The 21,250-nt window shown below is 42.0% G+C and overlaps 1 protein-coding gene across 6 annotated transcripts in view; it reads left to right on the plus strand.

The window, feature by feature from the left end:
* PARD3 (par-3 family cell polarity regulator) overlaps positions 1 to 21,250 on the plus strand; it is a 563,676-nt gene that overhangs the window by 29,203 nt on the left and 513,223 nt on the right. The window lies entirely within an intron of this gene.

The raw sequence follows: 21,250 nt of genomic DNA on the forward strand, positions 1-21,250 counted from the left end.
TTTCACCCCACCCCCTCTCTTCGTGAGCTGTGGTTACTGCAAAGACTTGAAATCCAGCCCCAGGCTTTCCAGCTAGTCCAGGCCGGAGAGAGAAAACCCTAAACATGAAATCATGGAGTTCTCATGCATAGGAACAGTAACTGAGTTCTGCTATTAAAAAATAAATAAACTCCGAGCTTTATTTTTCTTCCACCTCCTTTCAGCTCTCAAACACAGTATTGGTTAACTAAAGCAAAAATTAGATTTCTTTTTTAAAAAATTCTTTCAAGTGAGTTCTATTTTCCTGTAAAATAAATAGCTGTGCCTTGATTATAATTGTGCAGGTCACATTTTGCACAAATTACAGGCTGTACCCAACTAAGTGCTACTCAGAGTAAACCCACTGATATTAAAGGGCATAGGTTAGTCACTTTCATTCATTTTGGTGGGCCTTCTTTGAATGTGGCTTAACATTGGATGCAGCCATCACATCCTCACCATGCTTCCTGAAACACTGTCAGCATGTAGAGTGTGTTTGCCTACTTTTGTATGGGGAAGGAGAGAATGAGGCTGTAAGACACCCCAGGGGCTGAAATCCCTCCTTTGCACAATTGCCTTTTTGGGTGGTGGGAAACACAAGCAACTGTTTAATTGTGGGTTCCATGAGGTGCTGAACAAAATTAGAATATGCCCAGAACTGTAACTGCTCTGTTGTTCTGGAGCACACTGTCCACTGGGGTTCACATGTCCTCCTGCCTCATATAAAGCTTGCTTGGATTTTTACTGGATTTGCAGGACGCCTGCAAAATAATAATAATAATAATAATAATAATAATAAATAATAATAATTCTGATGTAGTTTTGGCAGAATACATAGCTATTTGTAATGTTCAGCTCTTCTGCCTTATTGTAAGATACAATCCCTTTTCTAAAACAGAAAGAAAATACATTCTGTAATTCTGTAACTTTCCCTTTGACTGACAAGTTGATTGCAGGCTTTCATTCTAGAGATGTTTAGTTCTCATCTCTATCTTGCAGCTTGGGGAATTTTTTGGGACTTTGTTTGGAATTGAGAGAGAGCATAGGTAATTACAGGAAGGGGTGTTTGGGTAAACCATACAATCCTTTTCTGTTATTCCTACTTCCCAGTATATTTTAGAACCGTGCATTGAAAATAACAAAACACAGTAGACTCTAGATTCAGAGGAAGCTGGCAAATAAGTCTTGTGTGCTCACAGTGCTACTTGTTCTGGGTGGGGGGACCAAATCCATGGGGAAAATCCAAATGACATAAGGAAATACAAACAGAAAAGGCCCCTGTTAGGAAAATAAGCAACCTATTTATTTTGGAAAACAAAATAGGACACCCCCCCAATCGAGGTATGTAAGCTCCTAAGAAGTGTTTTTATTCACAGCTTGAACCCCCATCCAAAGTGCAAGAAAATGCCTTGCTGTGAAGAGGAGAGCTGGCTTTTAGTGAGAGACAAGCCCAGCAGGTTGTGAGTCATATCAGAATGGCTGGTAGAGGCAGCAGCAGCAGCATGTTGCCTGCAAACCGCAGGACAGCGTGAAAAGAACGGTGCTGTTGCTTATATAGCACTGCCTTTGACATGCCCAGCACTTCTTAAAGCCAAATGAAAGGTGGTGCATGATGGAGTTTTCATTTTGAAACAGGCAACTGGAGATGATTGCAGAGGCACCTTGGGAAGTAGGGTATCACACATATAACAGGCTGGGGGTTGCTGCTGTTTTGCATGCTATGGATTTGCTCTAAGAAAACTTGCCTGAAATAGATTTTTATTGTATTTATATCTCACTTTTATTCCAGGGAGCTCAAAGTGGCATACCTGTTTCCCTCCCCTTCTCCATTTTATCCTAACAACAACCCTGTGTGGTAGGCTAGACTGCAAGATAGTAACTCACCCAAGGTCACCCATTGGGGTCCATGGCTGAGTGGGAATGTAAACTCTAGTCTCCGGATCCCAGGTCCTAGTCTGATGCTCTAATCACTACACCACACTGGCAATAATATGAAGTAAGAATCTTGGGCTCTGTTATTAATGTACCCTTTGACACCTCCCTTTCCTTAAAAAATAAGAAAATTGGCTTGTTTGGGCATTGCAGCCAACCCCCCTTACTTTCAGCAAATGTGTTCATACTCTTGTTCTCAGGAAGCTATCTTCCTGTGTTATATCAGCCATTGATAACTTCTTGGAATACAAGGTCTTAGCTTAACTCTAGCTGAATACAGTATCAGGTTATGCATGGTTGCATGTGGGTAGGGGAAAGAGATTAGAGAGGTGGCTCACGAGACTCCTTCAGTTGTGTGGTTAAAAGGTGGGAAACGATTCTCAAAGGGTTTTGACAGAGTTTCAAGTTTGCTTTTCGCTGTTTGCTCTCTGCTTCCCAAACAATTAATGTTTGGGATTGTTTCAACATTGCACCCCAGCAAACTTGGATTTGCAACAAAGTGTTATTTGGAAGGAGCTCCAGACAATCTTGTTTTCCTAAGAGCAACAACAGGAATATACAGGAATGGTACACAAACATCAACCTGTAGCATTCGTGCTTAGTGTACTTAGGTGCACACTTAAGATGTTTAAGCATATACTTAAAAATCTAATGTATGAAGAACCCCTTTGTTTTTGGAGAGAGATGCTTCTCGCTCAGATATGCCAGCTCACAGTGTATGGGATGTGTGTGAGGACTTTAAGGTGACGATGCTTTCAAGCTCTCAAAACCCAGAGGTGGTTCAGACATGTCAGAGGGCTGTAGCATATGCTTTTCTGCATGACTGAATAATAATTTCATATGGCAATATTTTCATTCAGCAGAGATGCCTAGGCATCTCCAGAACTTTATTAAGTTGTACATTAAATGTGCATCATCTTCCTCTCCCAGAGCATCACATTATAAAAGTACTTAACTGAATACCTAAATGTGCATTATGAAAAATGTTTTGCAGTCAGTGCTGCCATCTATAAGAAAATACTATGCTACTAATTTAAATGTTTGCTTATCCTATTTCTAATCTGCTCTTTACCCTATGGTTATAGAGCAGATTATAGCAATCAAATATACAATACTGAATGCTTTATGGGAAAGGGTGGGGAATCTGTGGTCCTCCCAGATGTTTCAAGCCCACAACTCCCATCTTCTTTGACCATTGGCAGTGTTAGCTGGTGATGATGAAAGCTGGAGTTGAGCAAGATGTAGAGGGTCAGCTCACAGGTTCCCCACTGCTGCTTTATGGCCTCACCCCATCTACAAAAAGCTTTATGGTATGGTTAAACTTGATTGGGAGAAATTGTACAAATAACTTCAAAATAGAGGATATGAAAATGGATGCCATATATTTAAATATTCAAATATACTGATAGATTGCTCTGCTGGTATTATTGGTCAAAATGTTTTGCATTTGAACAGTAAACCTTTGAAACACTCATTGTATTCTTTTTCTAGTCTTATGCAGGCAGTTGGCATCTACTGAAAGTTTATTTGACATATTTGAATATGTTTTATGCATAACAACTGCCGGTGCCTGTGGGGTGTGTGTGTTTGTGTGCACGCACCTAGGGGTGGTGGAACGAAAATGAAATTCCTTAAAACAGCATGTCCCTCCTTTAAAACAATCTTGATGCCAACCTTATTAAAGCCTAACATTAGCCACAGCCATCTCTTGTTTCTCTTGCCCAGGGGTTGGCAAGGTTTAACTCCCTTGGGCTGGTTCACTCCAGTGGAGATCCCTCCATGGGCTGGATCACGCACCCACGCCTGCAATTTCTAGCGTCTGCGCAGATGTGATTTCCAGCACTGTGGAAGCGAGTCCCCACGCTGCGCTGCACCGGTTTAGTGCAGCACATGGGGGCTTGCCGAGCAGGCGGCTCAGTTTGGGGATGGCTCATGGGCCGCTTACACGACCCCTGTGGGCTGCTTGTGGCTGATGGGCCTTAAGTTGCCAACCCCTGCTCTTGCCTTTGCCAGTCCTCATCTTCCTCTGTACCAACTCTGAAATGTAGATTGTGTGCTCTTTGGGGCATGTACCTTCCCTTTCTTAAGTAAGTTTGTGACGTGTAACATACACTATGTAAATCATGGATGGGGAACCTTGATCATTCAGAAGTTGTTGGGCTTCATCATTCCTGACCACTGGCCAAGCTGGCTGGGGAGTGAGAGTAGCTGCAAGTCCAACAACTTTGGGGGGTGAGAGGGTTGGGGTGTGTCACGTAGGTTTCCCATCCCTCATATAAATATTCTATTGGGCCATCCTATGCATGCTTACTTGAAAGTAAATTCAGTTGTGCTTTGTAGAACTTACTCCAGGTAGAGACAGTAGATTCCAGGTTCACCTATAAAAATGCTTTTACTAGAGGAAAGAATTAACCCATAAAAGCTGCCATTAATTTAGGCATGACCAGGTCTGAAAAGTGACTATATTATCCTATGCACATCTGCCTTCTCACATTTAAGAGTTGTAGATCTCAGTGGAATTTACTCCCAAGTAAGTACCTATGTACAAGTGTAGCCAAAGGCTTCAATCCTCCACACACTTGCCAGGAACTAAGCCCCATTGACCACAGTGAAGCTGACTTCCAATTAAACATGCACATGCTTGCACTATAGGGCTGCAGTTCTGTACATGCTTACCTGGGGCAAAGTCTCATGGAGCTCAATGTGACTTCTAAGTAGCAGACATGCACAGCATAGGGGTGTCAAAGAACTCAAATGGAAACAGGAGCAGAAATTGGTGAAACTCACTTATTTGCTTCCATGTCTGGAAGGCAAATCAGGCAGGTGAAAACAATCCGTATTCACTTTTGTTTTTCAGTCTGTAAATGATAAGTAATTGATTGCTCCCCTTCCCAGCTGCATTGCATTTCCTCTGCACTTAAATTGCTGGCGTGAAATAATGTAATCAGTTATATACTTTATTATTTAAAATTTTGCCCAGCGGACAAAGAGATGAATAACAGTTTTTTTTAAAGCCAAACTAACTGCAGTAGAAAGGAAACAGTGCTGTATGTGACAAACATGGGTCAGAATTTGATGTTTTCTTGCATCCCTAGCCTAAGATTACCCTGTTGGATACCTCAGTGGCAGGATCAACTTTGTAGCTATGTAGAACTTTGCAGAATTGTTCTAGCTCTGCTTTACCTTTTCTTGACATGTCCTCCTGGAAGTAGTCTGTCAGAGTCATATTATTTTGCAAATTAAAAAGCAAAAGATGAATTCTCGGGTTCTGATAATACCTTTTATAGGAAGCAGTGCTCAAAATTAAGTCAAGTATAATGCTAATGACATCTTTTGTTGTTGTTGGAATGGGATCATTATGCTAGGAAAATGAAAAGTTAATTACATGGCAAGAGACAGAACTTGCTATAAAAAGGAGACTTAAGAAAACACAGGACTGAATGCACCTTATTTTGTCTACTGTATTTTATAATAATGGGGAGATTGAATAATGTCCCATCCTTGCACTTTGGGCTGTGGAGACCCAAATACATGTAAGTGGAAATTTGTGCTGCTTGTTGAATGCAAGATAAGTCTGTAAAGTAGCATTGGGAACCTTTCATTCCCCAGATGCTGCTGGCTCGCACAATGCAGCAATCCAGTTGTGCCAGCACATGGGCAGCTATGGCCAAGTTATCCCATGGTTGACAACTGTTTAAAATCATAATACTTTAAACTAGTTCTGGGGAACCAAATGCAGCCCTCCAGTCTTCTCCTTCTTGTCCTCTGGACTTACTGCCCTCCCAAGCCATTCTGTGCACCAAAACTATGCTTGAACTCCAATAATGCTTCTTGCTTGCTTGTATGGGTTGTGTGATTGTGAAGAAACTATCCTACTGTCTAAAGACAAAATGCACGGTAGTTGCTCTGATGTAGCACCCAGAAGGTTGCCAAGACGGGAATGTGGCTCTTGGACCATGTTGCCCCACCTCTGCAATTATATACACAAAACACAGGACGTTAAAATTTATTTAAAAGCAACAACAGCAGAGCTCACGAGTAACAATGACCTTAGAAGGCAAAAGCCTGGCAAAATAAAAATGTTTATAACTAGTTAGGTGAAAGACAGTCAGGGAGGCTCCTATCCTTGATAGAGTCACTCGGAAGTAAGTCCTGTCTGTGAAATTTGCTGTAAATGGCAGCTTTAGGGGAAATAGCAGCTCTGTGCAGAGTAATTTTCGGAAGAGAAAATGGCATGGGACGAAAGGGTTAAAAACTCATGACATCATCAATCTGATCCAGATTGCTCCTCCCCCTTCAGTTGTGAGTTTAAAAAAGAAAAGGAGGATCCCTGTTTAGGGAAGCTTTTAATGTTTGATGGATTACTGTATTTTAATATTTTGTTGGAAGCCGCCTGGAGTGGCTGGGGAGGCCCAGCCAGATAGGCGGGGTATAAATAACAAATTATTATTATTATTATTATTATTATTATTATTATTATTACTATTATTATTAGATTTGAATTGGACAGCCGTGGCTAGAGGGAGCCTAGCATGAAATAAAAATGCATTAGAGAAAGACTAGAGTCTGTGTTTTTCAGTGACAAATAAGCAACAGGTAGGGAAGTATTCCAAAGAGTAATTCTATAACCCTCTTGTTGCAGAAAGTGTATCATGGCATAAGTTTGTTTTGGGGGTGTGTGTGGATAAAAAAGGGGGCTTCCTCTTTTAGGGCTCTCATGAAAGGCTGTATCTCAGTAGTAAAACAACTGCCCTGCCTGTCGGAGGACCCGCATTCAATCCCTAGGCTGAGAGAGACTCATGTCTGAAACCGTTGAAAGCTGCTTCCAGTCAGAGTAGACAATATTGAGCTGGATGGACACTTTCCTATGTTCCAGTGATCTGAAGAGATGCCACTTTTCCCCAGCTTGAGTTGATGTCCAAAAGTATCCCACCCGCCTCTTGATATTTTTGTTGTTGCAGCCGACTTCCTATGCTCTTAAAACATTTCAAGAGTGGTAACCTTTTGGTGGAATGCTGGAAAGTGACTGGCTGGCTATTCATGCAGTATGAAATACCGTATGTGAATAACTTCAGTGGAGGATCAGCAGAGATGGAATGCATTTGGCAGTTGCTCTTCTACTGGATAGGATTATAGTGGCGGTTTTGGTGAGTTCCAAATATTTGCCGAGAGTACTCATCACAGCTTCTCCTGGACACCCGTATCTGTTTGTGGACTGGCAGGCTTGGAGTTGCAGCTATTTTGTACCCTTCTTCCTTGCACTTAAACTGCAGAAATGATCAAGGTTTCATTTTTGAAGTACTGGAGAGGGAAGCCTGCATTTCAAAGCTCTGTAGTGCCCCTGTAGATACTAGCAACTCATTTCCTACTTTGAAGGCTTATATCCTATATAATAGTAGCAAACACAGTTTGAATGCCACTTCTTACATAGCCAGTCACAAGATGGAAGTTTCAGCAGGCTTCAGAAGCCCCAAGATTTGCAGAAGTTGCTCCCCCATCTCCTCTCCCCAAAACAGGCTGATGACAACTGAGCACAGGACCAGCATAAGACATTCTGACACCTGAGGTGAACCACAAAATGACACTTCCCCTCCAGGGAAGAAGGGATATGTGAGGATCAACATCAGGAACAAGCAGGGAACAATAAACATCCACCTTGGGATCTACTGCCTCTGTAGATCCTGCTGCCTGAGGCGGTTGCCTCACCTTGCCTAATGCGTGGATTCTTGAGGGTTGTGTCCCTCTGTTCATAGGTAGCTCTTTGCTCCAGCAGATTAGCTTCCAAAAATTGGAGGGGGCAAGGAAGTTTTTTTTATAAAAAAAATACAAATCTACCTTTCTCTTGCTGCCCCCATTGTATTCAAAAGAGGTCCTCCAACCCTTTGGACCAGATCTGAGGAAGGTTGCAGGGGAATGGGGGAAGTGGCAAAAAATGCTTTCTCCTCTTCTATTCATGGAAACCTCTCCTGGATTGAAGAACCTTCCATGAGCAGGAAGCTGCAGCTGGATGAAACCCATAGCTTTAGGTCCCAGTGTCAAGTATTTATTCCTGAAGGGATTACTCAGTTTTGTTTATAGTTGTATGTGCTAATTGTAGAAGTAGTATGCCACAGCCCCTCTGACAGTAGTTTGGCACCCATCAGTTTTTTTTAAATGTAAATGATACTTTTAATTGGGTGTGGGCACATTATTCAAATTAGCATTTTGCTATCAAGCTCTTGGTAAGTACTGGGAGCAGGCCTCTGTGGCTGAATCACCTTGCATAAGAGAGTGCTTTGAAATATTTAGTTATTCTTTGTTTTCCAAAGCCACCCTTCCTCCTTCTGGAGCCCACCAGCCCTAACAATAACAATAAAATACGAACACATAAAAATGTTTAAAATATCCATAACATCTCCATAAAATTTATCAGCAATCAAAACACGAGGTAGGAAGCAATAAAACTGTTAAATTCCAGCACAACTATGTTCCAAATACCTGGTGGAGGAAAAACATACATTTTGAATCCACACCAGAATGTTATCAGGGGATGACTTGTGACTCCATGGTGGAGCATCTGTTTTGCATGTGCAGAGTCCCAGGTTCAACCCCAGATATCTCCAGTTAGATTTGGAAGAGACCCCTGGCTTGAACCCTGGAGAGGTGCTAAGTGTAGACAGTAGTGAGCTAGAAGAACCACAATGGCTTAACTTGGCATAAGGCTCCCATCAGTATGGAGGGCACTGGGTTTCATTAAGGATGGACTTCCACAATAGGGTGGCCACCACTGAAAATGCCCTGTTTCAGTCTTAACACTCCATGTGCCATGCTAATCAATGGCACAATGAACTGCTCCACCCCCAGGTATATAAACTTCATCTTTATTTTGTTTCTACTATTACAGCTAAAAAGAAGTGACTTGATAAAACCACCTTTCATTTGCTTTTGTTCATGAAGGTTTTGCCATCTTGTGGGAGGCTTTTGTGTGTTGGCACATCTGTTAGTGGTTTTGTATATTGTCCTTCACAGCAGAAAGCCTGTGAATTCCATCTTTGTTGATTCAGTGTGCAGCTCTTTTTCTTGCGTAACTGGTTTTCAGTTCTGTGGGAAACAAGTGTTTGAATTATACCTGTTAGAAAACTCTGAGAGCAAAATTGTACAGCTTTCAGTCTTTTGGCTCCTGATCAGTCTTCTAATTAAGGCTCTAGCTCCCAGTTAACCCCAGGCTTGGGGGCTTGATCTGACCCCCCAGGCACTTTTTCTGACCCCCTGACTGCTGCCCCTCCTGATTTTGACAATGATGGCAGAAAGGAAAATAAATAAATAAATTGGACAGTGCACTGTATTGGGTGGAGAGGTTTAAATCTTGCCCTGATGGAAATGCAAAGCACCTTTTCTTCTTGATCACCTGCATTGGATTAGTTGAGGTGGGCTGTTGTTGACTTGTACACGTGTGCAGAGAGTATGTAATGGCCACATCTGCTGCTTGTGTGCAGTTCCAGAAGGGTGGTCAAAGTTGAATGTGATCCTTGGGCCAAGAAACAATAACTACCCCCTACTTATAGCTTAATGACTGCTATGAAAAGGGAGAATATCCTGGGAGAAACATTGAGTTGGATCTCAATTTTTCAGAGCAGTCCTAAATACATCTATTTAGAAGTAGTTCATCTTATTGCATTCAGTGGGGCTAATTCGCAGGTGAGTAGAGTTAGGCTTGCAGTCTCAGCTGTGCTTGGAAGTTATTTCAGTGGGTCTGCTATATGCATGTCTTGAATCTGGATCCAATCCACTGACACTCTCGAAGCTGAATATGGTCTTGATATGTGCCAGGGGCTATTTGACCTGAAATGTGAAGGTATAGAGGGTCCCTCAGAATTTAGGGAGCACAGGAGGCTGCACCAGAAAGGGTTGTTGTTGCTGCAAAAATTGCCTCCCCTGTTCTTATATTAGCACAGGTGTATAGAACCTTTAGCCCACCATATGTTGTTGAACTACAACTCCCATTTGTCATGCTTCTGAGGACCAATGGAAGCTGTAGTTTGGCAACGCTCAGAGAGCCAAAGATTCTCCACTCCTGCAATAGCGGATGTCTCTACTGGTTCCTGCACTACTCTGCAAGAGGAATGACAGGCTTGGATTTCCCCATAATCTTTAATTTCTGGTGGGTGTAGGTGTAGGGGGGGTGAATGGGTCACTGGGCTAGGAGCCATCCATTTGGTTTCTTTTACAAACTGTCTTAATTTTATTTGGCAAAATATTTTTAGCAGTTGTGGATTTATGGAATAGTAGCTCCAATTGTTGTTTTTGAATAATGTGTTCCAGATGTGTTCCAAGATAAAAGGAGATGTTTGAACTAACTTGTTTGGGTTTTTTCAGTTTAAATAACATAAAATTCTAAATAGCCCATTGTTTATACCTACAAGGCTATATTTTTCTCCTTATTTTTAAAGGCTGTGTGAGATAGTTAAAATAAAATACAGCTATCAACTGCAAATATGTTTGCTTTTACTCAAAAGTAGCTAAAAACCTTACCTTAGCACATTTACACTGCAGAATGTCTACTTCTTGGCCAAAGTGTGTGCCTGTGTGTGTGGCAAACTATGCATTGTAAATAAACGAAGGTTTGGTTTTGGGTTAAGAATTGATATGTAAATAGACTTGACATACTCATGTAAATACACAAGAAAATGTATGTTTCTGAAGGGGGCGAAAGTAACACAGAGTACCCCTCTGGTGGTGTTAGCATAGTATAATAAATTTTGATAGCTAAAGAGAGAGAGAGAGAGAGAGAGAGAGAGAGAGAGAGACACGTTTCCTTTGAAATTTCCAGTTCTCCTCTCCCCACTCTCATTGCCCTGAATTTTAGCCTTTTTTGCATTGTCCTCATTTTTATGAGAACTGGAAATATCCTTAGCACTGAGAATTCAGTGCTAAAGGACCATCTTGTCTCCAAGGAACTATGCCCCTATCTCTGTGGAGTTGGGAGGAATGTTCATCTGAACCTGTGTTAGAAATTCAGATAGGTTTATTTGCCAAATGATCCTTAAACCCAGGTTATGGGCACCACAATGGCTTGTCTAGATGCCGGTGAGCATGTGATGTGGTCAGGGAATTGGCATGTTAGTCCCACCTGCAACTGCTATGTCAGGGTTCCCAGTTGTGTGGAGAGGCCCTTTGGACATAAGGACAGCCCAGCTGAATCAGGTCAAAGGCCCTGCTATTACAGCATCTTGTGTCTCACAGTGGGGAGCCAGATTCCAAGGCAAGCCCATAAGCTGAACTGGAGTCCTACACAGTCCTTCCCACTTGTGATTCTGAGCAGCTGTATTTGGAGGCATGGTGCCCCGTCAGTGGAGACAGAGCACAGACATAATGGCTAGTAGACACTGATAGCCCTATCCTTCATGCAGCTCTGCTTCTCATTCTCCCTGTGGCTATTGATCAACCACGGTATCCTCCTGGAACAGCTCTGTGGGATGGGTACTGGGGACACTGTATCATTGGCTTCTAGAGGGTCATATTCAGACACTAGCTTTGAGAGACTGTTTTCAGCTTCATGGTCTTTGCACTATAGTATAATCTTGTCCCCAGTGCTGTTTATCTATATGCAAGGTGTGTCCACAAATGTAAGTTTGTGGGAAGCTGGGGTGTTTTGTAGTGTACCCAGCACTGTATTTTGTAGTGTACCCAGATGCCCTCTGTGTGCATATACAGTGGCACCTCGGTTTAAGAACAGTCCTGTTTACAAACAATTCAGTTTATGAACTCTGCAAAACCGGAAGTAGTGTCCCGGTTTGCGAACTTTACCTTGATCTAAGAACGGAATCCAAACGGTGGAAGGTCACCGGCGGCGGGAGGCCTCATTAGGGAAAGCACTCCTTGGTTTAATAATGGTTTTGGTTTAAGAACGGACTTCCGGAACGGATTAAGTTTGTAAACCGAGGTACCACTGTATCTTATTATGCAGGGCTTTTGTGTGTGTAAATAGCCAAGCAACTTAATCATAAACACATTATGCCATCAGCACATTCCTACAAAATTATATATTTATTAATATTAATGAATGGCATGTGTTTTATATGAATTAGTGGTGTAATGCATTTGGTTTTCAAATGCATTGTAAGTTGCTTGGAAACCTTGGGACAGGTGTGGGGAACCTTTGGCCTTCCAGATGTTGCTGAACAACAACTTATGTAAGTCCCAGTAAACATGGCCAATGACCAGGGTTGATGGGAATTGTAGTCCAGCAACTGCTTGAAGGCCAGGCATAAGCAAACTCGACCCTCCAGATGTTTTGGGACTGCAACTCCCATCATCACTAGCTAACAGGACCAGTGGTCAGGGATGATGGGAATTGTGGTCTCTAAACATCTGGAGGCTGAGTTTGCCTATGTCTGTTGAAGGCCAAAGGTTCCCCACACCTACCTTAGAATAATGTTGGCAATGATGATGAGGAAGATATAAAAAGGGAGGGAAGGGGACCAGGTCTAGGGTTCAGTACAGAAGGCTTGGGAGGGTGGACCCCCTTCTAACACAGAAAAAGCTAATGTGAAGCCTTCCTGATGTTGCTGAACTACAACTCTCATCATTCCTGGCAACTAACCATTTTGGCTGGTGCTGATGGGAATTGTAGTCTAACAACAGGGTATCCTGTTGGCTTACTCTGCTCCAACAATACCCTTGCTAATCTACAAATAAATGCCGTAATGCACTTCTTCACATTTAAGATGCCACCAGATGCTGTGTTTTCTTTTGCAATAGACTAACAGCTATCTCTCTGGGAGACAAAGGTTTCTGCTCCCCTTTAATAGATGGGTAGGAGAGGGAATTTCAGCAAGCGCAGATTTGTATCATACCTGCAGGATTAAGACAGGGCAAAATTCCCCTGCAATACAACTGTTAAAATTCTGTCCACAGTTACATCTGGTTTTCCTCGTGGTGGGTAATGGGGAGAAATAAATTGAGATGTTGAAGGAGTTGTGGGGTAGGTGGCTCTGTAGGGCTGGATAAAAGGGGAAATGATTTGTTTAATTGCTATGAATAAGCACTTTCTACCCTACTCTGTGTCTATCTGCCTGTCTCTTTTCCTTGTTCTAAAAAGCAGGATCAAAGCAGGAAGACCATAACAATAAGCCCTTAAAACACATAGTAGGTGGGAGAAAGACTGATTGGGGAAGAAAGGTAAGGAGCTGAAGGGGAAATAGTTAAGGGTGATTCATCCATCCTAATAAAAAGAGATAAGGGTGACATTTTTGAGAGACCCGGTTAACGTTTTACAAAATGAATGGGGGAAACACTGCAGGACAAATAACTGGGAAGAGGAGTTTGAATAAAATGATTGGAAAGTAGAGAGACATTATTCAAGGATAGGGTCACCATATATACCGGAAAATTCTGGTAATGTCCGGTGGTGGGAGCTTAATTGGTGTCCAGGAGGAAATTTCAATTAAATAGTAAATGTCTGCGCTGTGAGGTCGCTTTCTTGTTGCTGTGCAGAAATGATTTTGCATGTATGTAAGGGACGCGGGTGGCGCTGTGTGTAAACAGAGCCTTGGGCTTGCCGATCGGAAGGTTGGCGGTTTGAATCCCTGCGATGGGATGAGCTCCTGTTGCTTGGTTCCAGCTCCTGCCCACCTAGCAGTTCGAAAGCATGTCAAAGTGCAAGTAGATAAATAGGCACCGCTCTGGCGGAAAGGTAAACGGCGTTTCTGTGCGCTGCTCTGGTTTTGCCAGAAGCGGCTTAGTCATGCTGGCCACATGACCTGGAAAAACTGTTTGCACACAAACATTGACTCCTTTGGCCAGTAAAGCCAGATGAGCGCCGCAACCCCAGAGTCATTCGCGACCGGACTTAACTGTCAGGGGTCCTTTAACTTTACCTAAGTCAACCTTGCCCTTTAATTCAGTAACAGGCCTAATGTGGGTTGTTGGGTTAATGTACCTAAAAATGATTGTGTTAATGTTTAGTGTAGGTTCATGTAGGTAAGACACAATTGTTTTATTTCTGACTCCAATCTGTGCATTTCAATTGTGTGTTGAATGGCATGGCCATCCTGAGTCACTGTATTGATATAGTAATGAAACACATGTGGACTCTGTGGATCCACTGACATTAGCTTTCCTGCCCAGGATATTCAGGCCTTTTCATATGTTAGTGGTGCACAATCATATGATTCAAAAACAGCTGCTATTTCTCCCATTTGTGGAGTGTTATAATAAAACCCTCCCCCAAGGTTCTTATAAAAGCATACGGAATACACTTTGCAGTTTCCTCTTTCTCCTGGTATATGTATATCTTGCGTATGGATATGTTTATTGGATGGTAGTTTAACCCCCCCCCCCCAAATCTCTTCATCCAGACCACTATATTCATTTCCAGTATTCAAATCAATATGCTCCATGTCCAGTTTTAAAAATTGTCTCTCAGAAAAGAAAGTGTGCTTTAATACAGAGGATTCTTCTAAGTTGAGCACAATCCTATAGATGGGGAGTGGGGAACATTTGGTCCTCCAGATGTTCCTGAACTGCAGTTTCCATCAGACCCAGCAGGTATGACCAGTGGCCAGGGATGATGGGAATTGTAATTCAGCAACATCTGGAGGGCCAAAGATTCCCCACATCTGTTATAGCTGGATTCAAAGTCTCATTGAATTCAGATGCTCTAGCACAGGCCCTTCAGATGTTTTGGGACTACAATTCCCATCATCCCTGACCACTGATCCTGTTAGCTAGGGATGATGGGAGTTGTAGTCCCAAAACATCTGGAGGGCCGAGTTTGGGGATACCTGCTCTAGCACTTAGGCAGCTGGTTATAGGATTGAAACCCTTGTATGAAAAAAAACTTGGCCACACTACTAACAGAAAGTGCCATATCTATTGTGACTGCATTAAATTATGCAAGTATCATCACTTTCCTCAAATCTGAAATTTTTGCCTGAACAATATCTACACACATGAAATTTCCGGTATAAGAATGGCTCAGCATACATATCTATTCAGCATTTGGAAAAAAACTTTAACATAGAACCATGTTCCCCCTGTTTAGCTGTTAGTATCAATTTACGCTTACATGCCTTGAGCATTACTTCTCTTTGTTATTGACATTTTCCTGTTTTCAAATACATATGCCTTCTAGATTTCAGTCATATGAACATCTCAACACACCTCTAAATCTGTTGTCCTTCTCTGGCTTCATTGTCTGTGTGAAAGCATGGATTTTACACCCCCACCTAATTTTGTGTATTTTAGACTTCACCCCCCGAGCCCATAGTTTTATATTTCTCCACAACTTTGACATCCTTCTTTAGACTGTTATTAATTTTTGGTGTTTTAACTGGAAGTGTATTTTAAGTTGTTGCCAGCCCCCATCACTTTCTTTGCCCTCTGTTTCCCGCCCCTTTTCGTTGGTTACAATCCCAATCTTTCTTATACTTTTTGGATTGTGTGAGGTTAAAACTCATAATAATGATAAACCATAGTTTACTGTTGCATAGATAGTTGGGGCTGATGGGAGTTGTAGAGCACCAATATGGTGAAGGCTGGTACAGAAAATAGTAAGCTTAGAGGGGCCAATAGTCTGACTTGTCTAAGGCAGCTTCCTATGTACTTGTTACAATTGTGGAGGTCTTTTGCTGTGCTTATTCAGTTCAGTAGTTTGATTTATCTCAGTCTTATTTAGGAGACCATCCTAGTGGGTTATGTCTTCAGACTTAAAATAATATGTAAGTGACTTTACAAAGCAAAACAGTTTTACCTATGCAGATCTCTTTGCAAAATCCATATAAGCAGATGTTATGATGTCATGACACAATGCTAAGTGTTACCACATGCTGCAGAAAGAAAGGATCAGTTTGGCAAATGAGTGCTGCTTTTGAGGACAGCATTGTGCTTTCTGTAGCATGTACTTCTTCCCTTAGTTTTTCCGAGAAGTGCTGTGATATTGTCTGTTTATCATTGTCAAGCTGCACGAAACCTGTAGAGAAAGGAAAAACTCATTGTTGAAGGCTTAGAGAAAAAAGAAGCACAAAAGATTTGATACTTTCCTTCCATTAAGCTACACTTGAAATTTCTGAGACTCTGAACAAAGTAAATAATTTGAGCAGTTCCCTTTTTATTTTCTCTTTCCAGTAATGAAAATGCAGAATGGAGCAAAGCAGGATTCATTTAATGAAAAACAAAATGTCTCTGGAAAAAATATCAGACCAAAAGTCCATCTACTCCAGCTTTTCATGTCCAATAATGACCAGCCAGATGTTTCTGAGCTTTCACAAATAGGATGTGAAAGTGTTTGGCATTTTTCTTTTTGATTTTACCTGGCATCTGGCCTTCTGAGGTACACTTTCTCTGGAAGTTCATTTAACTAGGCTCTACATACTGTTGCTGTGATGAAGAGTTGCCTCTAGATGAAGGAGCCGAGTAGTGGTATTTTATGTGTCACATTACTCATCTGATACAAAGTACCATCCCCTCCCCTCCCCTTACTTCCCATTGTCATTTTGTGCTGACATTCATGGCACTTTTATCAATACAGTGGTACCTTGGGTTACATACGCTTCAGGTTACATACGCTTCAGGTTACAGACTCCGCTAACTCAGAAATAGTGCTTCAGGTTAAGAACTTTGCTTCAGGATAAGAACAGAAATCGTGCTCCGGCGGCGCGGTGGCAGCAGGAGGCCCCATTAACTAAAGTGGTGCTTCAGGTTAAGAACAGTTTCAGGTTAAGAATGGACCTCCGGAACGAATTAAGTACTTAACCCGAGGTACCACTGTATATGTGCACTTACTCATATTTTTACCAAAACGAAAACGAAAAACCCCACTGAAGCTGAGCCAATTAATTAAATACTGGCAAAGAAGAATTTCAACACTTGATCATAGAGCCGGTGTTAAGCCTTGTGACACAATAAGTGTACTGAGCATTTCTAGTGCATACAACTTCATGTGCTAGAGAAATACATGTTTTTGCTTGTTTAACACACTTTATTTTTTATTTTTCTTGAATATATTTTTCTTGAACAATTTTAGCAAACAAATTATCAATCAACATAACCATTTACATTCTCCCCTTCCTCCCTCTCCCCCCCCCCAGGACTTCCCACAGCTCCCCTCCCTGCTTTCTTTGCACATATTATCCTCTGCATATTATAAAATTGTACATATTGTTGCCTTATCTATTATATATTCAACTGATAACTTTGTGGATGTTTATTCTGTTCAACACACTTTAGAGTGCTGGGCTCACATGTAATTCTGTGCCATAGTGAAAACAAGCCAAGGTTTGTAAGTGAAAACACAAGCCATGATTTCAGATCATACCGCTTGCAGTAAAATAACCATAGCTAAACCACTGGACAAAATGTTGAGCCGTGGTGTAATAGACCATAGTGTAATGAACAGTAAAGGTAAAGGTAAAGGTACCCCTGCCCGTATGGGCCAGTCATGTCCGACTCTGGAGTTGCGCGCCCATCTAGCTTAAGAGGCCGGGGGCCAGCGCTGTCCGAAGACACTTCCGGGTCATGTGGCCAGCGTGACGAAGCTGCATCTGGTGAGCCAGCGCAGCACACGGAAACGCCATTTACCTTCCCACTAGTAAGCGGTCCCTATTTATCTACTTGCACCCAGGGGTGCTCGAACTGCTAGGTTGGCAGGCACTGGGACCGAGCAACGGGAGCGCACCCCGCCACGGGGATTTGAACCGCCGACCTGACGATCGGCAAGTCCTAGGCACTGAGGTTTTACCCACAGCACCACCCGTGTCCCGTAATGAACAGTCACTTGGTGTTATTGTGCAAACCAGGCTTATCGGAAGTAACTATCATCTAGTTTGGACTAACTTAAATGTACACTTTCCCATTATTTTGCTACAGGCAACATGCATTAATGTGAGTTAGGTACATTTCCTCTGTGGGGTGAAGCAAGAGTTTTCACTTAAATTTGCCTGGGGGTTGTTGTCCCTTGAGCTTTTACCCTTTTGAGTCCTCTTACACGGGCTGGTAAGAGCTCAGGTTGTTTAACACGCTACGACTGAGGGAAGTGCTACAGGCAGTGTCTGATTTAACAAAATAAGTTACAGTGGCTGCATCAGCCAAATCTTATGGCAAAGAAGTCAGAAATGTCTTTTTAGTCATGTTGTCTGTGAGTTGAAAAATAATGTGTTTCGTTCTGCCTAGTGTAACTCAAAGGCATTCTTAAGCACAGTGCTCAAAATGATGGGTGTCACAATTTAAAGTGCTTGTTTCGTTGCAACCGAAAAGGAATATGGTTGTACTGTAAGTCCTCAACTTATGCAGGGGTTATCCATATCACATATAGTCAAAACATATTGGGTGTAATGGTGGGTGGGATTGCCAAAATCTTTTCCCCTGGACATCTGCCCCCTTTCCACCACATTTTTAAAAATTTCTTTGTCAAGTTCCTAAAGCTGAATTCACACAAGTTACCGGTAAATGTGCATAAGTTGCAGACTTACTGTAATTCATACTAACTATGGGTGAATCATTTGGTACCTTAAAGGCGAGCAAGTTTATTAGGACATAAGCAATCATGAATATGATAGAGATAAAGGTGCTGGAGCAGTTAGTGCATCTCTATGTTATGAAGCTATTATTACTTCACAGAAACCTTTTCTGCCAGGGTGTAGCCGCTTGCTTGTATGAACAAAGGTTCCAGAAAGCAATCTCTTGGGTCTCTATATAAGGTGCAGGCTAACAGTTAATGAGTGATTTTTTTTCACCTGAAGTTGACCAAAAATGCAAAGCCTGTTTTCATACGGGACCTTATTGCAGCGGCCACCCAAGACACATCATTTGGAAACACAGCTCAATAAAGGCAAACTGGTGAGGGTTTGGTCAATAACTAGCTCTGAAATGCTCAGTTCTCAGGAGTGGGATGCCAAGGGGGAAAAAATTGTGTTTCTAATTAGTTTCAAGTCCCTTCTGTATTCCATCCAGAAGAGTCAAACACTTAGTTGACGCTTACTCAAGGACAATGCAGAGCTCAGTTTTGGACAAAACAAAAAAATTCCTTCCAGTAGCACCTTAAAGACCAACTAAGTCAGTTCTTGGTATGAGCTTTCGTGTGCATGCACACTTCTTCAGATACACTGAAACAGAAGTTTCCAGACCCTTCTATATAGTGAGAAGGTGGGGAGGGGTATTACTCAGAAGGCTGGTGGGAATGGGTGATTGGCAGATAGCTGTGATGAGCCTGTTGACGACTCTTAACGACTGCAATAGGTCTTACAGGGAGAAGCAAGGGGTGAAAAGGTGAAAAATGGCTTTGTCATGTATAATGAGATAAGAATCCAAGGTCTTTGTTCAGGCCAGGTTTCCCACAATCAACCTAACTATGAATCAATCTATGCAAGAAATACATTTTTTGGACACTACTATAAAAATACAGGATGGGCACATAGACACCACCTTATACCGTAAACCAACTGACCGACAAACATATCTACATGCCTCTAGCTACCATCCCAAACATACCAAACAGTCCATTGTATATAGCCAGGCACTACGTTACAGCCGCATCTGTTCCAATTCTACAGACAGAGACTCTCACCTAAGAGATCTACAGCAAACCTTTTTAGAACTAAAATACCCAACAGATGAAGTTAGACAACAGATCAACAGAGCCAGACTGATACCCAGAGAGAACTTGCTGCAAGACAGACCCAAAAAAGAAAATAACAGAACACCTCTAGTCATCACATACAGCTCCCAAGTTAAAACAGTGCAACGCATCATCAGAGATCTACAACCTCTCCTGGACAATGACAGTTCTCTTTCTCAAGCTCTGGGAGGAAGACCTTTCATTGCCTACAGACAGCCACCCAGTCTTAAACAACTCCTAACCCACAATAATACTACAACCAGACCTAACACGGACACTGGCACCAGAGCCTGCAATAAACCCAGATGCCAACTTTGCTGCCACATACACCCGAACAACACCATTACTGGCCCCAACAACATCACACATACCATCTCGGGACTATTTAATTGCTCATCGTCTAACATTGTGTATGCCATCAAATGCCAACAGTGTCCTTCAGCTCTCTATATTGGACAAACAGGCCAGACCTTACGCCAAAGAATAAACGGACATAAATCGGACATCAGGAATCACAAGACAGAGAAACCAGTAGGAGAACACTTCAATCTCCCAGGACATTCTATACAAGATCTCAAAGTAGCTGTTTTACTACAAAGGAATTTCAGAAATAGACTGGAAAGAGAAGCTGCTGAATTACAACTTATCACCAAACTTAAAACCATGGAGAAACCTGGCCTGAACAAAGACCTTGGATTCTTATCTCATTATACATGACAAAGCCATTTTTCACCTTTTCACCCCTTGCTTCTCCCTGTAAGACCTATTGCAGTCGTTAAGAGTTGTCAACAGGCTCATCACAGCTATCTGCCAATCACCCATTCCCACCAGCCTTCTGAGTAATACCCCTCCCCACCTTCTCACTATATAGAAGGGTCTGGAAACTTCTGTTTCAGTGTATCTGAAGAAGTGTGCATGCACACGAAAGCTCATACCAAGAACTGACTTAGTTGGTCTTTAAGGTGCTACTGGAAGGAATTTTTTTGTTTTGACTATGGCAGACCAACACGGCTACCTATCTGTAACTCAGTTCTGGAGAATAATAATAATAATAATAGCATATTGAGAGGCTGCTTTCCAGAGTTGGTTATCACCCTTTTCCATACAGAACAGCACAGGAAAACACTCAGGTGGGTTATTAATTAATTAATTAATTAATTAATTAATTAATTCTGTATACTGCTCTTCATCCCAAGATCCCAGGACAGAGAAATGCAAAACGAGAAGTAGCAGTTCTTTTCATATACTTTAACTGAACACAGTATGCTCTTGCTTTAATTGTTGGCCAAGATAAAGGTGAAAAGACCAGTTAATGGTCACTTCACTGGAGGCCCATTAGACATGTGACTGCATGTGCAAAGCTTTTCGTGTTGCCTGGGGAGAAGAAAAATGAATTGGACCAATTTTTAAAAGCTGTTGTCCTGCAGTTACTTGGAGCCCTAATTAAATATTGTTTGTATGGATTGTGCAGACTGTGGGTGAATTCCCACCCCCTGTTGAAATAAATTTCTTTATAGGGATGGTAATACAAAGAGTCTGGTCATATCAACTTGAACCAGAGGGAGAGAAAAACATCTCTATATGGAGATGCTCATTGATAAACTGGACTGTGTAGCCTAATTTTCAGTCTCGCTGGTGCTCTGTTGCATCCCACTTTGTGTGCAGATTTGTTTTCTTAAGAATGCATGAAGAGTCTGCATGTCAATT

Source organism: Podarcis gaigeae (genome assembly GCF_964106915.1).
Source record: "Podarcis gaigeae genome assembly, chromosome: 12".
NCBI classification, from domain to species: Eukaryota; Metazoa; Chordata; class Lepidosauria; order Squamata; family Lacertidae; genus Podarcis; species Podarcis gaigeae.